The sequence below is a fragment of the Dreissena polymorpha genome, chromosome 6, assembly GCF_020536995.1.
Source record: "Dreissena polymorpha isolate Duluth1 chromosome 6, UMN_Dpol_1.0, whole genome shotgun sequence".
Taxonomy (NCBI): Eukaryota; Metazoa; Mollusca; class Bivalvia; order Myida; family Dreissenidae; genus Dreissena; species Dreissena polymorpha.
In genome coordinates, this window is record NC_068360.1 from 47,117,493 (window position 1) to 47,127,490 (window position 9,998).

At 35.3% G+C, this 9,998-nt stretch overlaps 1 long non-coding RNA gene across 1 annotated transcript; it reads right to left on the reverse strand.

The window, feature by feature from the left end:
- Positions 1–4,569: 4,569 nt before the first annotated feature.
- Positions 4,570–7,870, reverse strand: LOC127833407 (uncharacterized). Its single transcript, XR_008027400.1, has 2 exons — positions 7,507–7,870; positions 4,570–5,957 (listed from the first exon to the last, which is right to left on the reverse strand). It is a non-coding gene; the product is annotated as an uncharacterized LOC127833407 (long non-coding RNA).
- Positions 7,871–9,998: the final 2,128 nt, after the last annotated feature.

Here is a 9,998-nt window from a genome sequence, read left to right on the forward strand (position 1 = left end):
TTCAGATATATGGTTATTAACACTTATGGATGATTCTATATCTGTTTATAGAACTTTAATACAATCAATAAACTTAGATGCAAAATTAAACGATTGCAAAACATTAAACATATATTCCCATGAAACTCTGTCAAACGCTTTTTCTTGATCTAAATAAATAAAACATGCTGAAATTTCTTTTTGATTACAATAATCAAAAATATTTCTTAACAAATGTACATCGTCAAATATTGTTCTACCTTTAATTGAACATGTTTGACTATCTGAAATTAGTGATGGCAATTCATTTCCTAATCTATTAGTTATTATTTTTGATAAAAATGTTCTATCTACATTTAATAAAAAAATTGGCCTATAACTTTTTACATTTGCACTAGTATTATTCTCTTTACATAAAAGAGTGATATAGGACAATTTTTGTGATGGTGACATATAACCTACTTCAAAACATTTATCATAAATCAAAGAATTTCGAATAATGTCTTGGGTTCTCCTGAACTTGTTCCTTGGGGATTGGGACGGGTCCTCCTCCTCAGGACGTCCCCGCCGCACACCCCGGCTGTCCACGTCCATGCCGTTCTCATCGTAGTCGTAATTCCGATCTACCATCTGGACATCCTGTGGCTTAGGGGGCTGCTATACCGGCTTCGTCGCTTTTTGCGCTGCTGGTGAAGCATCCTCCCTCGCCCCAGACTGCTTCGCCTGTCGCGTAACCGGCTGTGCAGGTTTTTGCCCTGCCAGTTTCTTCTTTTCAATTGCTTCCGGCTGCACAGAGTTTTGTGCTGCCGGTTGCTTTTTCTGAGCTGCCAGCTGCGCCGATTTCGACACTGCTGGCTGCTCTTTTATTGGGTCTTCCGGCTGTGCGGCTTTTCGCACTGCCGGTTGAGTCTTCTGTGCTTCCGGCTGCGCTAAATTTAGCACTGCCGAGTGCACTTTAGCCCCTTCGAGCTGCACAGGTTTTTGCGATGCCGGAAGTTCAACCTTGTCTTTTTGTTCTGACGGCTTCTGTAGAGACCCGGTAACAGATGCATCCTTTTCCGAGACGACATCTGCAATATTTTCTTGGGCGACGGTGAACTGTCCTGGGCAGTCCCTCCGGATGTGCCCGACGGTGTGACATCGTAGGCACAAGGGGGAGGGGCGCCCGTACAAGGTCAACAGCGCTCTTGCTCCGCACTTAAAGTTTAGAAGATGGGGTATATACCTCATCTTCTCTGCCTCCACCTCCAACAACATCCTCCTCACCCCGGTTGCAATTTGGATTCCCTCAAAAGTGAAATGCACGTCTGTCACTTTCAGGACCCTAACAAAATTGGTAAATATGTCGCCTAATTTTGCCGAGTCAAAATAGATAGGAAGCCAATGAATTTTTATCATTATTTTACGTTTGCTTAACTTTGACATCTCAAAGGATCTCCCGCCAACACTCAGGCACAAGCCCACTGCCGTCAGCTTTGTCATACAGTTTTTGGTTTTCAACACTACTTCCACAGTCTGGTTGGACATCACTTTTGACACTAGTTCAATGGAGCCCTGCCTTCATCAATACCCTCACCGCGTCAAATTTACTTGTTCCATTATGGCTAAAAATCATTATCGGCCGTTACATAATCTCCGAGACAATAGGGTCGCCGTCAAATTCACCTCATTAATAATTATCAATCTTTATAAACAACGAAAAAGAAAAAAACACATCTACACTCAATTGCACAACACTGTTACCGAAAACAGCAAGTTTGATCTTTGCCAAAAGGCCTAGAGGCGATACTGTCGTCATTCATGGAAAGCATAACATGCGAAACAACTATATTCGCCCCACGTTTAGAAACGGACACGCGAAATGTACGGTGCGCGCCCGTCGTTCGACACAAAGGCGCCCGTTTGTCATTGGAACGTTTTCTCGCACTTACATTTTGCGTCCGCGCGTCAGAAGCACTCCAGAACATCATTGCGCGTGTATCGGACGTACTTCCGGTTTGAAACGTTTTCCGACGTCGACTTTCAGCCCATCGAATGGATGTTGCGTGCGTTTTGTCTTGTCGCGCTATAGCAGAGTTTCTTCGCGCGATACGTTAAAATTATACATTTTGCACGTCTTCTAATCAGTGTGTCTTCTTCTGTCGTGATGCACTCTTGCTTCCATGAGTAAACCAGAAATAACAACAGAAGCATCATATAATCGCTCCTTGCCTGCGTTTTTGGTGCGGAATACCGCACAAACCAAAAAATAAAAGCGGAACAAAAGTACTTGTAATAATAAAAAAAACATTTTTATGGATCCTGTGTTATATAAATATGTACATGTAGTTCTTGCGTTTTTAATTTGTTATACTCAAGATAGTATATTTTTCAATTCATTAATACACTCTTATATTCTTATAAATTATAGGAATATAAGAGTGTATTAATGAATTGAAAAATATATAAGTTATACTGTCCATTAAATACTGCATTTATTCATTTTCATGTAATACCCTTGATTATTCTTTTGAAATTCATGTTCTTTGTAGCTTTATTTTACATTATGAGCAGGTATTTCACGAAATATTTGCTATGATACGGAAGGAAATATTTGTGTAGCACATGTTACTCACAATACTGGGGTACAATAGGAAGTATTAATTGTTATTGTTCTATCTCATTATTTTCTAACTTATTGTACATACGTTTCATAGATAACAGCTTTCTCAGCCATCTTGCCCGTTTCAATAATCTGGTCTAAATACCAGGTCATGGCTATGAAATCCATGCCAGATTCACACTTGATCTCCAAATGTATGTTAGGTCTGGAAAAAAATACTTTGAACTTTATATCTATCTAGTGCATGTATATATATATTGTCTTCTATGAACCAAAATGTGGAGTATTTGTCTCAAATATGCAATAAAGTTATACACTGTAAATGTCTTGTGTGTTTTGAAATTATGAATTGATTGCAAGTATCATATAAAACAATTGCAGTCATTGCAAATTCATATTTATATACCTGTCTGGAACCTCCCATTCAACTTGAATGTCTGGTTGGAGTTGCAGCTTATGGATCAAAGCTAGCCGCACTGTCTTGGTGCATGTGGCAGATAGAAGTAGCACTGGCACATTGGTGAAAACACTTCTCAGCTCAACTATCCTGTTGAATGCTGGTCTGAACTCATCACCCCTAAATAAGTTAAATGCTAATTATAATTAAAAAACAACAACATCCATTATTAAAAATACATATTCTAGCAAACGAGTAGGCACTATAAACTTGTAAGTGCATTTACTCATAGTTATGAGTAAATTTATTATTCTCTATTCTCAAAATACTATTAAAATCTCATCATCTTTATAACCCATATCATCATCTTTATCATTATCAAACAAATAATAAACCAAAGACAAAATAGGAGTGAGTGCTTGTATTTGACAGGACTTTCGACTTATCGACCAACTGGCTTATCAACATCAGGCACACTCTGGCCTTCACAAACGGTCAAATGACCACACAAGCCAAACGGCTAATCAACATCAGGCACACTCTGGCCTTCACAAACGGTCAAATGACCACACAAGCCAAACGGCTAATCAACATCAGGCACACTCTGGCCTTCACAAACGGTCAAATGACCAATCGAATAATGCACAAGAGAATTAAACAGATATAATAAAACAATATTTACAAAATTAATGATAAACATTAAAACGGAAAAAAAAATATCATAATCATAATCCTTATAATAATAATAACATACTACATAAACCATACCTTTATGTTCTCCAATACTTAATATACCATTCGTACTGTCCAGTTACTGCACTGCAAAAAATAAACTTGCAAAGATTGTTAATTCCATGTGAACATGCTTTTTAAGAAAATAAGTTCAACTCACAAAAGCCAACCGGCTTTCACACATCAGATCAACTTGCTTTAAAAAACGGTCAACTGACCATACAAGCCAACTGGCTTACCAAATCAGGCCAAATGGCCGTAAACACATTGGTCCAATGACCACAAGGAACATACACACAACACAAACACAGAACTTAATAATACTCAAAAGCATTTCCAAACCATTTATATAATAATATATTATAGTGTCTTTAAATGTGCTACGAACAACACATCATACATTTCAAATCACACATACATTAATAATGACTTTTCACAAATCTAAATTTAGCGACACCGATAATCTGTCTTTCAAAGAATCTTTAACATATCCGTCCTTAGTGGAAACACTTTTTCATCTACCATGCCTTTGCCAAAGTCTATCCACAGTCTTATTATTGGCACTTATAGATGCTCCACCAGCACGAAAAGAATGAAGTCCATATTTAGAAGAAACATAACCCAATAGACTTAACTTCTTCTTAAAACTATCATTTATTGTAGAATAACTTATATGCTTATTATTAGAAATCAATTTGAAACAGTGTTTAACATTACACAAAAAACTGGTCTAAACACATAATCAGTAGATGAACATGCAATATCTGCAACACACAAATACTTTTCAAACAATTTCACAGGTCATGTGTCTGTATTAGTTTTTGCAATCAGAACAGTATTACCCTCTCTTAAAATGTCCGTTTTTGACTTTTCAACTTTAATATCACAATGCGTATCTAAAAATACAACATCTGATCTTTTAACAGACAAAATTTCACTTATCCTAAAAAACCAGCATAAAATAAGAAAAAGATTGTAACGCCTCTTAAATACCCCAAAGAACAATCGCTCTCAGAAACAAAAGTGTGATAAAATTTCTTTAATATATCTGATGTAATAGGCTCTTTTTTAACTACCGGCTTTGCAATTCTCCGAATGCACCCAAATAAAATACATCATAATAATCCTAGTAATAATAATAACAAACTACATAAACCATACCTTTATGTTCTTCAATACTTAATATACTATTCGAACTGTCCAGTTACTGCATTGCAAACAATAATCTTGCAAATATTGTAAATTCTATGAGACTTTCGTTCCAAGAAAGTTCGGTAACCTGACAACACAAGCCAACAGGCTTTCACACACCATATAGAATGGCTTTAAAAACGGTCAACTGACCATACAAGCCAACTGGCTTTCAAAATCAGGCCAATTGGCCTTAAACAAGATGGTCCAATGACCACAAGAGACATGCACAAATACCAAACACATTTTACTAATGTTCTCACAATCAATACGTATGTTCTGCTCTTAAACTTAAAACTACCGACTTGATATTTGTTTTTAGGTTCAATTCACCAACACAGACATACTTTAAGCTACTGATCGAACCCTGGCTCAAATTTCCATGGCAATAGCATAAGCTCAATTGATATACTAGAACACCGTATTAATTTTGATTTACTAATTTGAAAACAACAAAATGCTTAACACACTCAAATACAAAGCTATAGGTACTTGGTCGGCTGCAAAACTCGTAAATTTTTGGAATTTTAACCCATCAAACAAATCTAAAAGAAAACCGGTATTGATGCAAAGTTGAATTTCTGTAACTCTAAAAGGAATACATGTACCATCTGAGAATAATCCCCGTTGCTGAACCGTTACTTGTTTTTGTTCAATTAAACGCAAAACCTAGAAACCCATTCATTTTTACGTGCTAAACAATAACCATACTCACTTTCTCTTCTAAATAATATGTACAGACCAACATCATTCGGTATTTATCAAACCTAAAATAATTTCATTCACTCAAAATTCGTAAATGTAGTATTATCCATTCACAAAATACTGTCAACTATTCCTCCTCCTCATCAATAACGTTAGCATCATCATCAACATTTATAACATCATCATCAATAAAAGCATCATTATTAATCTTAACAAGTTATTTTCTAACACATAATTACACAAAAAAAAAAAAAAAAAAAAAAAAAAAATTTTTTTTTTTTATACCTTTCGAGCTGCCCTCTTACTATAATGTTACACTATTCATTATTTATTCTTCGAACTGTCCAGCTTCTGAAAAAATAAACTTCGCAAACATGTGTAAATGCAATTTCAACATGTGTTTTGAGACATTTTAGTGAATTGACACGCAAGCAAACTGGCTTATACGCATCTAAAAAATCTGCTTTCAACAAACTGTCAACGGACAACCCGAGCCAACCGGTGAATTTACATAAGCCAATCTGGCCCTTAATAACATACATGTAATGTTCTCCAATATATATAATATCCTTCGAACAGTACAATCTTAACATTAAATATAAAACAAAAATGTAAATGTAAACGCACGTTTTAACAAATTTGGTTAACAAACTACACGCGCTAACTGGGTTTATCCACATCTGGTCAACTGGCTTTCACCAAAACGATATGCAAATTACACATGTTAACTGGCATTCAAAAAACGGCCAAACACCATAAAAGCAAAATGTCTTTACACATAGAGCCAACAGGCCACCAAACAAGAACAAAAACTATCACGAAAACAAAATGACTTATATTGCAAATAAATCCGGTCTACTTTTGTTATCATTACAGTACCTAATCTTTAAAAATGCATTTAACTATGACGAAACTAAATTTAACAAAACCGATAAATGCCTTTCATCTAAGTTTAAAACAACAGTCTTATTGTTAACGCTCTTTTCAAACCAAATTTATACCACAGTTTATCCAAAATATCGTAAATTAACTAGCACATATGCATGCACCATTATTGACACCAACCTTGCAGGGAAAACTTAACGTCTTAAATTATTATGAAAAATATAATAACTCTTAATGTTTTAATTCAATTTAGAGAAATTTTTAATTGTATACAATAATAACATATAAACTGTTTATTCAATATCCAGTGAACGAGATGTAATATATGCACAACACAAACATGTTTCGAAAAAAGTTTACAAGACAAGTCTCTATAGCTGTTTCATAGATGAATATAATATATATTTCAGTAATGTATCGATTTTTTTTTAATGTTTCATTCTTAATTCACAATTGGAATACCTGAATAGTTTAAAGATATGTTTGCATAAATTTTCATCCGCTCATTATCATACCACGTCATATATCGCACACAACCATCTAGCTGAATTATAAGGAAAACGGCAGTTAATTGTTATTAATCGTTTGTTGAATTATACGCTTGGAACTAATACACAAACTTGTAACACATGTATAACCATATAAGGTTTTATATCTTAAAAACAATAAAAATAAAGCAAGATGTTCGTAAAAACATGAGGGAGAGTGATCTAACTCTGCTACCAAAACAACCTGGAGTGACACACTATGTGGCCTTACCTATATATAATCCTACCAGACCATTACATTTGCGACATCTTTTTAAACTTAAATAGTTTCATTTTTACCCAATAATCAAATCAATTGATGTATCTGAATAGTTGTAACTAAACAAAAACAACAGCACAAATAAAGATATGGAGCATGTTATTGAATATACTTATCATTAAAGTTAACAAGGAACACAACCTGTGTTAATTTCAATCGGAATGTTGTTGCCAGTGTTATTATAATAAACAGAACCAACAAGTCTGACCTTTGTTCGAAGTTCCAGCTCACCATTCCGCTTCTAGCAGAGAATCAGTCCTCTCATCGAAAATCTCCTTCCGAATACTATGTATTTCGCAAATGAACGCATAAACTACTTTATCACCCTTTCGTTTTCTTGCTCCATAACTTTGCCTGTCAAAAACAACCCTCGAATGGCGTCTCACTAGATGTGCAAATCATATATAACCCAAAACGAAAAACTCGTGCGCTTTCGCGCTAAAACATGCACACAAAACCCGTGCATTATACGCGCTAAACCATTACCATAATCTCTCTTCTAAATAACACGTATTAAACCATACTATACCGTATTTCTCAAACCGAGAATAATTTCATTTAAATGCAATGACATTTGAGAACTTGTGGTTATTTCTTAATGAAACCTATCTCATGCTCCATAGTGGGGATTGTACCTCCCAATTACTTAGTGTTCACCATATTCATTAGAACCTTGTCATTTTCCAGTGTTTGGCGCATATTAAAATAATTTTTTCAAAGCGGGTTACTGACTGAAAATGATTCATGTGGAAGTAATTGTATTTTAAATGACTATAACTAATTTAATTACCAATAATGAAGTAAATGAGCTTCATCTATAGCCAAATGTGACATTTTATCTGTGTACACATTACTTTCCAGAAAAAAACCTCCACCTATCGATGTTATCCAGAATCTCAGGGGAGAAGAAAATGATGGTGTACATTCCATCCTTCAACCCTGTTAACAAGCATTTTATCCATTTTAAGTGAAATATATGAATTAATTGTAAATATATCAGAACAAAATTAGGGATCTGTTAAATGAGATTGCAAAGCTGAATGATTTTTTAATCCAAACACTATTATTTGTTACTTTAATGTTATGCTACTTTATTCATTAACTAACTTTCATATATATATATTTGTAAATAAATATTGGTGGGGCAAAAACAGTACATATTTACATATATATTTTACCCACCTTTCTTTTCTTCTGCACTGATATCAGGACCACAGATAACAGCACTTATGTCCATGCTAGCCAACTGGCGAACCTGGTCATTCATTAGAGACCTTAGTGGGGAAACAACAATGGCATAGAAATGTCTCTTATGCATGTATTTCATAAGGGGTGACAGAATGTAACATGCATTTTTACCAAACCCTGTTGGAAAAATAGCCATACAGTCAACTTTGTTGACAATCCTGGCTATAACACTAATCTGATTATCTTTCAAATCATTGAAAGTGAACTTGAATTCGCCCTTCAAACACTCGAATTCTCGCGCTATTAAATTTCGAGTAGCCATGCTTAAAATACGCCACCGGAAATATCAATCAATTATCCGTAACATGTATATTGCATGTACTTTCAGTCAGGAACTTTAAGTACTTTACAACAACGGGTAGATCTACTTATTTCTTGTTATTTTTGAATGAACACCTGCTATCTAACAATATGTAACGAACGAACAGTTTAATTACTATCATATTTGAAAGTTTCAACGACATCGGTATGCCATTTACGCAAAAATAATTAAAATAATATAGTGTACTGTAAAAAGCGATCGTAATGTTTACGAAAATATTAATAGAAACGGTCAAGGTCGATCCGAATGTATCAGTTGGGGGGCACCAAAAACATTACAAGATTATTGGCAGGAGGTCGGAAGGGCCGGTCGTGATGGAAAGGCAGCACAGGCCAAAATGTATGCTACCAAAGTATCCCTGCTGAACTGTTCAGAGGAAATGAAGACACTTGTCAAGAGTGAGGAATGCTACCGGCAATACATTATGGATTTGTTGTCGGTGACTCCGACATTCAAGGCACCAACAAAAGTGTGTGGCAATAACAGCAAATGCGTTGCATGTGAATGTCATATGTGCCTGTGCTGCTCTAACTGCCAGAAAAAAATGTTCATGTTCATGTTAATGTTTAATTTAACATTTGGGCACGCATAAATCCATCAGTCAATGAAAGCATGGTGGACAAAAGTGTAAACTTGACATTGCAGATATCGACGTGATTCTTTTGCATGACACACTGTCCAATGATGGTGAACAAATGTGCCAAATGATTTTAAAATCTTGCAATGAACAACATAGTTATGGCCGGGACAATCTCATTGATGGCCATTTTTAACCTTTGAACTCAAAGTGTGAACTTGACATTGGAGATATCGACGTAAATCTTTCGCATTGAGACCTCCTGTCAATGATGGTGAACAAATGTGCCAAATGATTTTAAAATCTAACAATGAACAACATAGTTATGGCCTGGACAATCTCATTTATGGCCATTTTTATGTCCCCCACTATAGTAGTGGGGGACATATTGTTTTTGCCCTGTCTGTTGGTTGGTTGGTTGGTTGGTCTGTCTGTCTTTTTTGCGCCAACTTTAACATTTGCAGTAACTTTTGCAATATTGAAGATAGCAACTTGATATTTGGCATGCATATGTATCTCATGAAGCTGCACATTTTGAGTGGTGAAAGCTCAT